This window comes from Phalacrocorax carbo, chromosome 15, assembly GCF_963921805.1.
Source record: "Phalacrocorax carbo chromosome 15, bPhaCar2.1, whole genome shotgun sequence".
In the NCBI taxonomy this organism is placed as follows: Eukaryota; Metazoa; Chordata; class Aves; order Suliformes; family Phalacrocoracidae; genus Phalacrocorax; species Phalacrocorax carbo.
Genome location: NC_087527.1, coordinates 10,261,745 through 10,276,077, shown reverse-complemented (window position 1 = coordinate 10,276,077; position 14,333 = coordinate 10,261,745). Strand labels below are relative to the sequence as shown.

Genomic DNA, 14,333 nt, shown 5'->3' with positions numbered 1-14,333 from the left:
AAGCTCTGAATCTGTAACTGCCCACCTGAAATAATTCCACGCCAGCGTGGAGGAGGTGCTGCTGTTTGCAGTTCCTGGGATCCCACCATGGAGGCAGGAGAAGGTGAGTTGTCCTGGAGGACATGAGGAACAGGTTACCTCTGTCAATGTGTGATGTTAAATGTGAGCTCTTCCTATTCTACATAGGCTGATGTGAGATTCATAAAAACTTTTGTAAGGGTGCATATAGAGTGTAGGGTGGTTTGGGTTTTTAATGTATTTTTCTTGCAGTCAAATCAGAGCAGTGGGTTGTAACACTTCACACCCCAGTCTCCCATTTTATATAAGGGAATAATGACTTGTAAGAAAGTAGAGAGAGGGCCATTATTGCTACAGCAAGGCCCAGAGCCCAGGCAGCTTTCTGGAAACATTTTGCTGTTTGCTTTCTCCCCCTTCCCCTCGGGTCTGGCTGCTTACAGTGAGGCCAGGACTCTCTGCCCCTTAGGGAACATAACCTCAGAGGCACTTTGGATGGTCCAGATGCTACAAGCACCGACAGGGCAAAATGGTCTAGGTGCCTTTCCAAGCTGCTCATATTTTCTGATTAACTGCTGCATTTATCTTGTTTGTTGATTAATTTCCTGGCATATCCTGGAGCCTGTTCCTCTGATTACAGAGTTCTTCAGGATTTTGAATTTCTTTCTCTCTGCTTTGTTGCTTTTCAGTTGCTCAGTTATATCCCGTTATTGTTTTAGCTCAACTAACTGATACAAGAACAGAAAACACCTTCTCTGAGGATAAAGGACTCTTGTGACTACCCGTGGTCTGAAACTGATGCTTCCAAACCATGGGCATGCAGTATTTGACCACAGCTGACACTTGTTAGGACTTAGTATTTATTCATGCAGGTTGTGCAAAAGCAGCAGAGCTAAAACAGCTGTGGTGTTCATTAGGAACAATTTTTGCTAGTTCATTTATCCCTGCAACATAGTGCTGTCAGTGGCTTTGACTTTGCAGAAACAGCATGTGAATCTCGCTTTCTATTGCCTTTGCCCTTGCTCGACAGGACTCTGATGTTGGGTTGGAGGCAGTGTGTTATGGTCTGTGGTTGTCACCACGTGTGTTAGTTCAGGTAACTGCAAGGTGAAAACTCCTCCCATCCCACCAATATATAAAGTGTGTTAGTGGTGGCAGTGATGGTACTTCTTAGGAGGAAGGACTGGAAAGTGGAGTACAAGGTATCAGTTAAGCAGAGAAGCCAATAGAAAGCATTTTATAATTAATTGCCCTCTATGGAAAGGTAAATGCCAGTTCTGTTAGTGTAACTAGTGTTTTCAATGAGCCGCTTGCCACCTGCTTGGTGGCACCTCATCCTGCTGGCAAAATATATTTGCATGTGAATCTGGCTGCTAATAGCTGTGGTCTGCTTTCATGTGCCTTGCATGATGAACTGCCACGCTGCTCCAAAGGCAAATGTGGTTGCGTGGGTTTGGTTCTGAGCTGCTCTGATGCCCAGAGACTTCCTTGGAGAGATGGCATCCTTAAAGCCTTTCGAGGAAGGGAGGTAATTTGTAACATTCATCTCTGCAAATCACCCATAATAAAGATGTTCTTCTAGCCTTTTGGGAACTCTTGCATTAATTCATGTTTCTGTGTTTTTGCTGGGTTGCTTTTTCCTGGTGGTTTGCTTTGGACAAATGTGTCCCTTGTTTAATAATGCTGAAGTCTCCTGCACTTCAGTGGTATAATTTTAAAACAGAAGCAGTTTTAGCTGTGTGTTTGATTGCCACTTGTCACAAAAAGTTTCTGAAATGCAGACGGGGTTAATTATTGTCAATCTAAAAGAGGCTTAAACCTGACAATTTTAAGTTTAAATTCTGCCTTGGTAATCTGTTCTCACATCTAAAAATAAGTAACTTAAGAATAGCATCAGTGAGGCCTCTGCAAACTGCAGTGACTTTAAAAAGCGATGACTTGGGAATACAGTCAAGGTGAATTGTGTATGATTATTCCAGAAAATTTATAAATATGTCATAATGTCCTAGACTACCTTAATTATGTGTTACTTTCAGTGTTTACTATAGAGAAAATAAGGTGTTTTTTTCCCAAAGGCAATACTTTCAGTTTCTGTTCAGAAATGTTTTTGCTTTTAATCGCTTTTCATTTTAGTACTGTTAGTGTGTAGAGAACTCTGTCCTACTGTTTGGAATAATTGTTTCAGACTTGTCACTGAAAATAAGTTTTGTCATCCTTCCCCAATCTGCAAAAAATGAAAAAAACCCAACCCTGAAACAAAAAAGAATAGAGCAGATAGGAAGATTGATTTTTCTTAAATTGAGGTAGTTTTGTGTCTGCTCTTCCAGGTTTGCATAGCTACCCAGTGAGGCTTTCAAGATTGTCCCCACCGTGGGTCAAGTGAATGCTGAAACTCCTCCTGAAACTCTGGGTCCGGACCCCTGCTAACTCTGAGAGCTGTGCTCTGCTCTGCAAAACCTGTGAAGCAGAACAGGGCTCGGGGCTGACTCAATTTTAAAAAATTTATTTACTTAAGTGTAGGTTATGGTGGATGTTCCTTTTGGGAGGGTGTTGTCTAGTATATCCAGCATCTATTGAAACTTATCTAGCTTGTAAAAACAAATGTAGAATGGATATTGACAAATCCCGATGCACTTGAGGAGTGAGTTATTGTATAACATTTAAAAAGTAGAAAGACTCAGACTAGATGTATATTTTGTTAAAAACCCTGTGTAGATATAAGTAATCCTTTTTTTAAAAAAAAGGTAATGTGAAGATTCCTCTCTACGTGCAGATCAGTATGGTGGAATGGCTAAAAGGACTGAGACACTGGTTTTCCTGGAAGAGTGTTTAAAAGTTCAAATGCAAAGCAAGATTGAAATGTTATATTTAAATATATTTTCATCATACAGATTTGAATAGGTGATTTAGAGAAAATCCTTTGGGCTTTAAATCATCTCATTGTGTATAACAGTAGGGGAAGAAACACTTAACATTTTTTTCATAAAGGGAAGCTTGTGCTTAGAGGGCTCCTTCCTTAAGAATGTAATGAGTTAATTCTGCCCCAAAGCGCTCACACAAATTCTTGACACAAGTTTATATCTCTCAAATCATCAAATACTTTTCTTCAGTTGATTTCAAGATGTAACTTTAAAAGTGGTAAGGATTTTCACTGTTAATTTTGTTGTAAGCCTGCAGTCTCCATTTTATTTATGATCTGGTCTTGACTGTATTAATATGGGGAACAAGAGCAATAGTCAATAAAAGAAAAGAAAGTTAAGATTCAGCTTTGTAGTTCATTGCAGTCATATTTGGGTGACACCAAGGAATGACAGCTAGTGAGTATGAAAGACAACTGCATCTATGTACGTGTGTAACAAATAGTGAATTGTAGTTCATCCCGGATAGCTAGATCGGGTTGGCTGTTCACACTTGGTGCTTTCAACTCTCAAAGTGCTGGGAAAAGATAAGCAAATGCTGTAACAGCATTATGTGGCAGGAGTGTTTCCTCTGTGCTGTGCACATGAGGATGCAGATGTGTGTTGGCTCCTTTGAGACTGCAGTTGAAAACTGTATGTGAGCCAGACCTAGCACATGGGAACCCCATATCTTTAAAACTCAAATCAGACTCCTAAACCTCAGGTCTACAGACTAGACCTGTAGTTTCCAGCCTGGACAGATCCACATCTAATAATTGCATAGCAGAAGGTTTTGAGATGGGTTAAGCAACTTGATGCCCAACTCTTTCAACTTTTTTTTAAAGCCAGCCTGGGAAAGCAGAAGTGGTGTTTGGGCTCCATGTGACTGGCTCAGCTGTGAATCAGCAAATGATGTTAATAAGAATTTGTGGACTAAATATATTTTTAAGCTGCCTGGCTGCTTGCTCTTGGTGAGATCTCTGAGATTAATGGTTCTGAAATGTTACTTGTGTTTGCTCTTCCTCTGCGATGAATCTGACCTGTGCAAGCACTATTTTTTTAAATTGCCATCCAAGAAGGTACAGGAGTAGAGTGGTTACTTTCTTCTTAGTTGTTGGTAATGTATAAATCCGCCTGTTACCTTTAGCTGCGACACCCTGCTTCAGTTATCAGTGTTTTTTTCCAAGCATTTAAGATTGGTTGGTGCAGGGAGCAGAGTGTGTTGGTTGGTTTGGTTTTTTTGGTTTTTCAGTCTTTGGTTCTGGGTGCTGGTCTTCAGGTTTGGATCCAGGTCCCAAACGAGGAGATGCTTTTTTCTTGTGTGGATGTGGGCCTAGATTTGCACGTTCTGGTGCAAAACACAGGTCCTGCTATAGGGGAAGGACAACTGTGCCCTTTCTGACCTGAAGGAGAAAGGAATATTTCTGCAGCTGGGGAGTTCAGCAAGCTAAAGGCAGCTTTAATCTGAGTGGGTGGTGGTCAGGAGTGTGTGGGAGCTGCTGAGGCCCCGTCCTGCCCCCACGCATAGCCAAGCTGTCTTCGGATCTCTGCTGACTTCCTGAAGCGGTGCTGGCTGGCCATGGGTCACTTGTTGGGGAAATGGCTGCGCATACTCCAGCCTTCCCTACTCCATCCGCCCTGTTAGACCCTGTGCTACCGAGAGGTGTTGCTCTCCTCTGGCTGTTGCTTGGAGGACAACTAAAGGAACTTGGGGAGATCTAAGAAGAGAGGGGAGTGATGGCTGGGAGTGGGGAGCACATGTGTGTGCCCTAATGTGCAAACCAGGTGCTTTAAAAGCAGTGTTTAAAAACAGTTTCCAGTGGTTGGATGAGACTCTGCCTGAAGGAATCCCTTAAAAAGGCAAAGGGCTGCGTGGCATAACAAAGCAAAGCACATAAGCTGCACATAAGATGCATGGTTACGAGCTCCTTCAGGCCCTCAGCAATTCTGACAAAAATCAGCCTTGGGGGAAAGCAGGTAGCTGATGGCTGGAAAATGAGGTGTAAATGGGCTGCCTGGGGTTGACATTTCCCAAGGTGTGTGGGAACATAGCTGGATCCATCCTCCTGGGCACTGCCAGTTCACCACTCAGTCTTTGCCATCTTCCGGGATTGGCTGCACCCACCATCCTCTGCGTCAGCCACGGGAGGTGCCTCCTCCCCACTCCTCCTCTAGGTGTGGAGGCGCTTGTTGGGTTCATAAAGGCAGTTCCAGCTCTGTTTCCACCCTTGAAGGTGGGATTGTGCCCAGTCTCTGGGGAGCCATCTGGAAGAATGCTGTGATGTGATGGTTTTTTATCTGTGATGATGCCCCCTTTGTGGAAATCGTTCAACACCCTATTTAAAAGGGAAATGCTTTAGGAGGAAGTTATGGTGTTGTACAGAGAGAGGAGAGTGGTCAGTGCAATGCGCGTGTATGTGTTTTTTCTTTTTTTTTTTTTAAATTTCCATGAGTTAGAGATGACGATGACTCATGGCTTGGAATGCACTTTAAATCCCTGAGGTACTCACTGCCGCCTACTATCACGTATTGAATTTCTGACATACCGGAGGGATGTCTGCAGAGAAACTCTGATGTGCAATTATAAAATGTTGTAGCTTTATGTTGTTTGCATAGGACCCATTAGCATGGTATAACTGTGAAAATAATGCAGCTTTATTCTTGCTGTTGATTTCCCATGGGCATGGCAGTTAAGCAGCTGTGTTTTATCTCTCTCTAGGATGTTGACACATGTGGACCAACAGTGAGATCCTTTTTCAGCAATGCTGTCTTCATTCCCTCCTGCATTCAGAAGCATCTAGAGAGATTTTGTGCAGAAGGTAGGTTCTGGCATTTCAGCTGGATGGCTCTTCTTTTTCTTCTATATTAGAAAAAAGAACATTTAGATGTTACCAGGGAGAATGGCAATGAGTCTGACAGATACTAGCTTGCTGCTGGTGAGAGAGGGGATTAACCTTAGCTTGGGTTCCACTTGAATAGATGCTCGGGGAAAACATGATAAAATGGAGTCTGGAAGAATGGCTGTATGAGTTGCCTTTGAGAAGCACTTGGCAGTCACAGGACGTGGTTGGCTTAAATGGCATAGATGTTTATTGGTAATAAACCTCTTTTTAAAGAAAACTTGTGCTCCCTGCCTTTTTCTGCTTAGTCAGCATTCTTGTTTATTTAAAATCTTTCAAATAAATAAATTAAACGGGAGAATGGCTGCACAGATTGTGCAATTAACATACTTTTTTTTTGTGTGTATATTTAAATCTTGTGTGGGTCTTCCCCCCTGCCCCTGGTGAATCTTAACCGTGTTGCATTTTATTTGTATTGAAATAAACAGTATGCAGCCTCTGGTACTAGCATAAAATTGTTCTTAGTTTGTACCTCTTTTTGCTCTCTGAACTTTTAATTTGTTTATGTTGCCAAGAGGATTGACATGGAGAACTTGCGTAGTAAAAGAGCGCAGATGGGGAAGTAAGCACCTTGTGGTGTTTTGACAAGTAAATTTTAAGAGATTTTATGGTTTTCATGAATATGTGTACCTGCTCCTCCCTTATGCTGTAACCTTTGGCGTGTTGCTTGTGGGTTCAGTGTACAGTACAGCTCTCACCAGACCTCTTTTGTGTGAGTTCTAGAAATGTATATCATAGTGTTAAATCTGCCTACAAGATTAGTGGCTGAATAGCAGCCTTTAGACTGACATGTAGTTTTGCATCTCATTATTTTCCTCCAGTACATTCTGCACCACTCATTTTTTTAGTTCCTTTATCAGAAAGGGTGTGTTTAACTCTTCACTCCGCCAGATGTTTCTCTCTGTGGTGATACTGTGGTATAGCAGCTTTGCATTTTTGCTCCTGGATGCCAAAACTCAAAAATTACTCATCTTTGCTTTAAGAACAGTAAATTGCCGGGAAGAACAGAAAAAGGATAAATGAGTTTGGATCTGAGACTGTTCGCTTATCAGACTGAAATGTTTTTTTTTAGTTTCTCTGGATTTATATCTTAGGGTTGCAGCAGTTACACTGAAATCGCAGTGACACCAGCTCTGTATTAACATGAAATATCTTTACCAGAAATCCTTGAAACTAAGGTTGATTTGAATGCCTTAATTATCTCTTGTTGGGAAATTGGCTCCTGGTGAATTCATTGCTATTCCCCCATGTCGGTTCCCTTCCTGAAGCCCCTCTTCTCAGGATTAGCAGAGCTGAGGGCCAGTCTGGGTAGGCTGCTCTCAGTGCTTTGGCTTGTCCCTCTGTGGGATACCTTATTTCCTTGGGAGAGAGCCCAGCACCTTCTCTTGTGCACACCGCAGATCGCTGAAGGAACTGTGGATGGGTCTCTCTGGGAACAAAACCTGCTGTCAGCAGCTTTAACGGAGGAGAGTTTATGCTTGTAGAGGCATTAATTGCAATGTGAATTTGTGTGCCTGTGTTGAGGGAGAACATCTATGTCCTGAGAGCTTTGCCTCCCTTGCTTTAGATCATAGACTCCCCTCTACAGCAGCCTGTAGGCTGTTGGAGAGGAGAGTGTGTTTCTCTGAATTAGTGGTAACAGCAAAGAAGAAATGCAATCGTTAGCAATGCTAAGGGTTATCTTTGCTCTGTGGCTGAGGCTCTACTCATTTCATTTGCCTGAAGGACTTAAAAGGCTGATGATCCTTGGTAAGAGAGGTGCCCAAGTGGTCATTAATTTCCTGGGCAGGTGAGGGGAAACTGCCTTCAAAACTGCATTCATAGCAAAATGAATCTGTGCAGCTTGCGTCACTAGAGAGCAAGTTATGTCTGTAGATTGGCAAGTAAGGAATGTAGGGAGAAAAATGGGTTTTAAACCTTGTCTGGGAATGCAGCGTTCATGAAAACAAAAAGCTGACTAGCCATGCCCAGGAAAATGCTGTAGGCACCAGGTAATTTTCCCTTCTGTTCTGCCAGCATCCCTGTGCAGCCCTTTGTTTTTCCAAATCCAGAGGCTTTGAATCCAAACTGCTGGACAGAGTGAAAATGACGGGAGGATGTTCCTCTGCAAATTATACCTGGGAGTATTTTGCGCAGAATTACTTTAAAATATAGGAGAGGGTCCTCAATCCCTGGTGCAAGCAGAAAGGCAGAGCAGAATCTGAGGGGTGGGTGTGTGTATGCGAGCTCTAAGTGCCTGTGATGTTTGAAGCGTGGCTGCGGGACCTTGGCAAGAAGCTAGCAGAGGAAGCAGTGTGATGGGGGGAGACGGAGGATGGTGATACAGAATGAGGTCCCTGCTGCTCTGTCCCTCAGCATCCTCGCTTCTAGCTGTCTGGGGCACTGTGCTGCCTTTTTGTGTTTCTGCTGGTCCTGCAACTGCAGAAGCCTGGATGGGATGAGGAGTGAATGTTTCTCTCTGTAAAAAGAGGCAGAGACTGATGTTGGGCAGGCGGCTAATACGTAGGAGAGAGGAAAGTAGGTGAGGTGAAAGCAGGTGGCATTACAGGGTGCCTACGCCTGAGCTGATGTGAGGCAGGCTGGGGACAGAGGTCTGGTGCACTGGCAAAGCGGTGTCCTCGCTAAACAATTTGTGCACATCACTGAAGGAATGTATGGTGTCCTGTCAAAAGGAAGCACAGGTTTGCTTTGCAGCTGGCTTCTTCTAATACCCTTCTAGCACTCCCTGCCTTGCCTGCAGCACCTGTGCCATGCTGTGCTGTGAATTTTAGGTACATGTCCACCCCAGCTGTGTAATGTTACAAGCTTTTTCCCTTCCAGAGCCCTGTGCCTTTTTATACGGACACAAATTGGTGCTGAATCTTACTTTTTCTGTGCCCTGTACTTATCAGGGGACTTACTGTGTGACCCATGACATGAGAATTGTATGCCTTGTAAGGGGTAAGTTTGTGGAAACTGACTGAATGCAGAGAAATCTATCCTTGTGTTGGATCCTCCAAAGACTATATTGCAAAACACTTTACAGTGAGTTAGATCAAGGTGATAACACTTCAGAGAGCTGGCTGAGGGCTGCTTTTGTACTGGCGAGGAGAGGAACCTTGTTTGGCAATGTAATGGGGTAGTACAATTGTGGCTTTCTCAGTGAGTAAAGGCTGCAGGTTAGTGTGGCACTTGTTACAGTAGCAGGCAGGGAGAGGAGGGAGCTGCTAACAGAGGGGGGGAATGGCATCTCGTAAGGATAGGAGGCAGTTACGGGTAAATTGAGTTAGACCTGACAGTCTAGGGCATGAGTGTTTGGAAAGGTACAGAAAGATCCCATTTCAAAAAAGATAGTCTCCTATATAGTGTGGCACTATGAAATTTTTAGTGAAAGTATGGGCCAGTTTTTGTTTCAGTTGTTTTCCCTCTTTTACAACAGAAACACTAGACACGAGGAACTGTTTGGACATACGTATTTAACTGGGAGGAAAGAGCTGTGACACTGGTGTGGTTGTAACCACAAACTAACTGACAGTTTCCTGCTGCAAGTAACTTTCTATAGATCTAAACCTTGTTCATTTGTGTTTGTCTGTGGTGTTTAAATATCTGAGGAAGATTCCACTGCTTCTTGTTTTTGACAGTGTCTTTGTAGTAGTAATTTGGGGGATGGTGGCATGAAGAGAGATCGTTACAGCACTAATACAAATTCAGGTGAAATCCAGAAGGATTCTATATTTTACAATCTTTTATAATGTAAAAGTCAAGAAGCAACCCCCTTAAATATGTGTCAGACTGGTTTTGCAATTACATTTGCATGTACAAAGCTCTGTTGACATAATTATGTGAACCTACCTGCGTGACTGAGACCTCTTTCTCTGATATTTCCATGGCATCATTACATGCTTCTAACTCTTCTACCTCTTCTCCATCCTTCTCTCCCCTGTGATGTGTTAAATATCACGGCTGCAAAAATGAGAGCACGTTTTTGCCTGCTGTTCCCATTCCAGCTGGAAAACTTGGACGGATCCTTCCCTTGTGGTTTGTGATACTGTAAATAAAGGCTTGGGAGGTCACACGTTTTCCATCTCAAGCTATTTTGATTCCAGTGCTGGAATGGAGTGGGGGAAGGGAGGAGAGAACTAAAGGAGGAAAAAAAAAAAAGGCAAAACCCCAAACTGTTCAGGCTTATTGTGGGAAAAAGAACTCATTAATGCCAAGGGAAAACAATTGGAAAGAAGGCCTTTACAAAGAAGATCTAGTCTTTGACTAAAGCTAAGACTTTAGAGAATTAGAGCCAAAGATTTCAAAGGAATCTTCTATTAACCTTAGAAATAAAAGTTATATACAAAGTAGAGGCCCTGAACACCAAACTCCTATGATCTGGTGCTGTTCCTGGATGGTTCTGAAAAATTTGCTGTCTTTAAAGGCATATTGGCATGACTCTGTAAGCGTATTGGTGAGTAATTTTACCTATGTTCATATGAATGTGGTGGTTCATATGCTTAAAATGTCAGTTAAGTGGGCTTTTAAATATGGAGTTGAGAGATTTTGGTAGTTGGTCTTACTGTCTGTGATGCATCTTGTGGTGTGGCTAGCCTGAGTTAGTGCTTACAGCCCAGGGCAGTACGTGATGGTCTGGGGCACAGCGGGTGGAAGAAATGCATGCACACTCACTTGAGATAAGTGATAGAGGTCTGCCTTCTGAAAACCAGCACAGAACCACCATGTGTTGCGGTGGTTGTTAGTGCTGTTCATGGCTGGTGTCCTACATCTGGCAGGCCTGGTCTCCTCAGCTGTGTCCCTTTCCACGTTGGTGTTTGAGCCTTTGTTCACAGAAAGCACTGCTTAGGTTTAAACTTATATGAAACATCTTTGCTTTTGATATTTGTGTAATTCTGTCTTGGATTTACTAAGAAATGAGCTCAGAACAAGGTCCATTGGGCTTTACTACTGGGTGGTGATATGCAGAGTATGATTAATATTGGCTTACAGTGGAGAAGCTAACAGTTTGCTGGCATCTCTGTCGCTTGCTTTCGAGTTTTGAAGAGGCCTTTTCCTGGTAAAGACTTTTTTGTTATTTTTTTTATCAAAACAGGATACAAAATGTGAATGTAATTTATCACTACAAAACTCACATTGTGCCTTGCCACTAGAGGTGTATTTCTTTTTCCATAAACTGTTATATTTATAGATGTACAGCAGGAACAAAAGAGACACATTCCCCATCTAGATGTTAATCTCTGCACAGGATAGTCTTTGGATTCAATAACTTTTCTTCCTTGATCTTCTTTTGCATTTTTTTTTCTTTAATGGGCACATGACATATGGACATAAAAAATAATGGCCCAATTTCACCCCTGCTGTAGCTCATTGACGTCACTAAAGCTACAGCAGGGATGACTCGGCCCAGATTCTTTAAAAATAAGACCTGATGAACAACCCCTCATGGAAAAGCTCTCTAGAGAAGGTTGTCCTGAGCATAGCATAGAGCAGATGCTATGCAATTCTTTGTGACATTCGATAAAATTGATGTTAGCACCTTTCCTGTGAGATGGAGGTAGGACCCTTCCTGGAGGGAACAGCAAGGCATGTGGTTGCAGACCTGCTTTTACCATACCTTAATAGTGGGGTGGTGAGGGGCAATTAATGAAGTAAGGGAAGGCCACTTAAAGTAGAGGCAGATCTGGGTGGAGGCATGACTTGCTTGGAAGTTGTCAGAGATGTTTTCTCTGCCTGAGGACTGGGCTTGCATGTGGCGAGCCAAAAGATGGAATATACCGTAGAAATGACCTGTGGAAAATTGTTGCCTTGAGCGGTTTTTTAGGAAGGTGGTTTGTATCTGTTTTGTCTTTTTGTACTTTTTCCTTGTTGCTACCCAGAGGTAGCGTCCTCTGCAGCATCAAAGTATTGTCACGCAAAGATTAGCCATCTGAACACGGCAGCTCTTTCTTCCCTGACATAAATTTAGGGGCACTCCCAGGTTCAGTACCTCAAGGTGGGTTTAAGCTGCAGTTGCTTTTGCAGGCTGTGTTGCCCTCTTTGTAACTTGGCATACAAATAGAAATTACGGGGAATATAGGTGAAAGAAGGCAATACAAATCGTGGTGAAAATAGTAGATTTAACCTTGATTTCAATGTGCAGTCTGAATTAAGCTGAAATATACTTTCAGATCTGAACAAACTGAAAACGGAGACAGATGTGGAAGGTTCTCAATACTTTTACTAAAATAGTGGTAGTGCTTCATGGATGGCAGTTCTGAAAATCTTTACGCTAACTTTCAAAGCGAGTGTTTTGCTTGTACTTATTAATAACTGCAGGAAGAAACACTCTTTAAAGAGTAGTCAAAGCCCTTAAGCTGTATCTGTAGTGGGTGAATGCTTGATCACTCTTTGTATAGCCAGTGTTCATTGCCTAGGGCATCTTTAATTTAACTGAATTATTGGTTCTTGGTGGTAGTAACTGTATCCATCCAAGACGGGATCTCTTGCAGTGAGTCCAAGAAATCAGTTCTTTTGATGCCAGACCCTTCTGGACCATTGAATATAACTGCAAGAACACACAGTTCCCAAGAAGGAAAATGCTTACTGGGTTTTTGGTGACAGCTGAAGCTGACTTGGGAGAGGGAAAGATGGAGCTAATAGCACTTTTGTCTGCTTATGAGAGGATGTTCATTTTAAGGGAGTTTAAGTTGGAAAGTTTTTTGCAGTCGAAAGCCAGAATAGTGTCAAAGTGACATTGACTAGTATAAATAGTGAAGGGAGAATTAGATCTTTAAAATATATTCAGTCTGTTGATTAGTCATCCAAAACTCTGCTGGTAAGACAGGGAAAGAAATCTGGGCTTAACCTGATAAATGTCCTTCTAACGGTGGAAAAAGTCAGGAAAAAAAAGAATTTAATTCATGATATCCAGAGAGACCATGCCACAGCTGGCAGCAGACCTCTAAGGAAGAGTATTAATGCTAGTGGAAATAGAGAAAAGGTAACGGAAAACTCTGCAGCCGTAAGGGCTTTTGGAAGCAAAAGATATTTGATGTAATGGAGATATGGATGATGTTAGCTTCTTTTTATTACATAGAATACACCCTTATCTGATGAAGCTATCCTGCTTTGAGATTCTCTTCCCTTGATTGTCTTCCCTCATCCATTTCAAGTTTCCCTATGTCATTGTGGGTGGTCTTGTTTAGGGTCTAATCTCACTTCTGCTGTGGCCAAAAGCAAAACTATAGATTTGAAGACAACCTGCCCTAGGACTTCAGGTGGAACCCCTACCAGCTTTCTCCAACCAGACTGATGAGCAGCATGGGTTGAATATTTACACCACATCCAATAAATACTTTATTATTGGAGAGAAGGGTTGAAGAGAAAATTGTACCTGAGTAAGAGAATGTATGAAAATCCTTAAATTGTGTATCTTTTTGACTGACCCATAGCAGTTATTTTCTAGCAGCAGGCTACCTTATGTTGGGTCTTAGTGGAGCACAGGAATGATTAATTTCTGAGGTATATGGTAGAGATCCATGCCTTATTATTAAGTGTTTCTTTTGGCTGAAAATATGATTTTTTTGGGAAGGTGTAAGAAGTGTAATGGGCAGTCGCACGCCGTCTGTGCATTAAACAAAGCACATACATGCCTCTAAATCAAGGCCAGCTTCCCTTCTGAAGGCTGAGGGGAGCCCATCTCACGCAGTACTCTGAGGCAGTGCTGGGAAATTACATGTTACAGCCAAGTTTTGGTTTATGTCCTTTGAAACATCAGTGCATGGATGTGCACGTTACACAAATGTCCCCAGGGTATATGTAGGTTATCAGTGAGATAACCTTCGCTGAGCCCTAGCGCTAAAAGTGTTTTGATGGGTGTGACTGCATGGCTGTGACCACTTCTGATTGCATCTCATCGTTACAGCATCAAGTGGAAACTGTCCAAAAACTACCAGTTCTCACTGAGGCCTTACGTTCTGCAGTACAAGTTTGCATTGATCTCTGCACACGGGCTTGCTGGCTGTAAGTGGAGAAGAAGATGCACCAGCAGATATATTGACAGACTCTCATGTATCCATTTTGTTTATGAAGAATGTTGTGTTGAGATCAATATGCAGGTCAGGAGCGCTCCGACTATCTAAAGAAAATCCTTGGACTGTGCTATACCTGCATCATCCCAGCAGTTGTTGATTAAAAAAAAATAAAAAGGGGGATGCAAATACCATAATTTTTCAGATCAGAAAGGAATTTGGGGATGGAGCCCTAGAGAAAAGGGGAACTGTTCTGTGCTGAGGGAGAACTTTGGAGATTTTAATCTATTCTGGATGATTTAACTGTTAAGCTCTAGAGCAATAGACTCACTTCAGCTCATCACCTACTAAGTGCTTAGGTTCCACTGAGTGCTCTTAAGTCCTATACAGGCCCATAAGGTTCAGCTATGTCCTTAAGAGCTCATGGACAGTAACAAAGAGCAAGGAAAGGGAAAATTTCTGACAGCACTATTTGTGTTTATAGAAGAACTGTCTAAGAAAATAACCTTGAAATTAATTTGAGCTATTCC

The 14,333-nt window shown here is 42.4% G+C and overlaps 1 protein-coding gene across 5 annotated transcripts in view; it reads left to right on the top strand.

The window, feature by feature from the left end:
* PITPNM2 (phosphatidylinositol transfer protein membrane associated 2) overlaps positions 1-14,333 on the top strand; it is a 143,443-nt gene that overhangs the window by 10,621 nt on the left and 118,489 nt on the right. For all 5 annotated transcript variants that reach the window (XM_064466234.1, XM_064466232.1, XM_064466230.1 and 2 more), the window contains exon 2: positions 5,632-5,731. The gene's annotated coding sequence lies outside the window, so the exon portion shown is untranslated. The remainder of the gene's footprint in view (positions 1-5,631; positions 5,732-14,333) is intronic.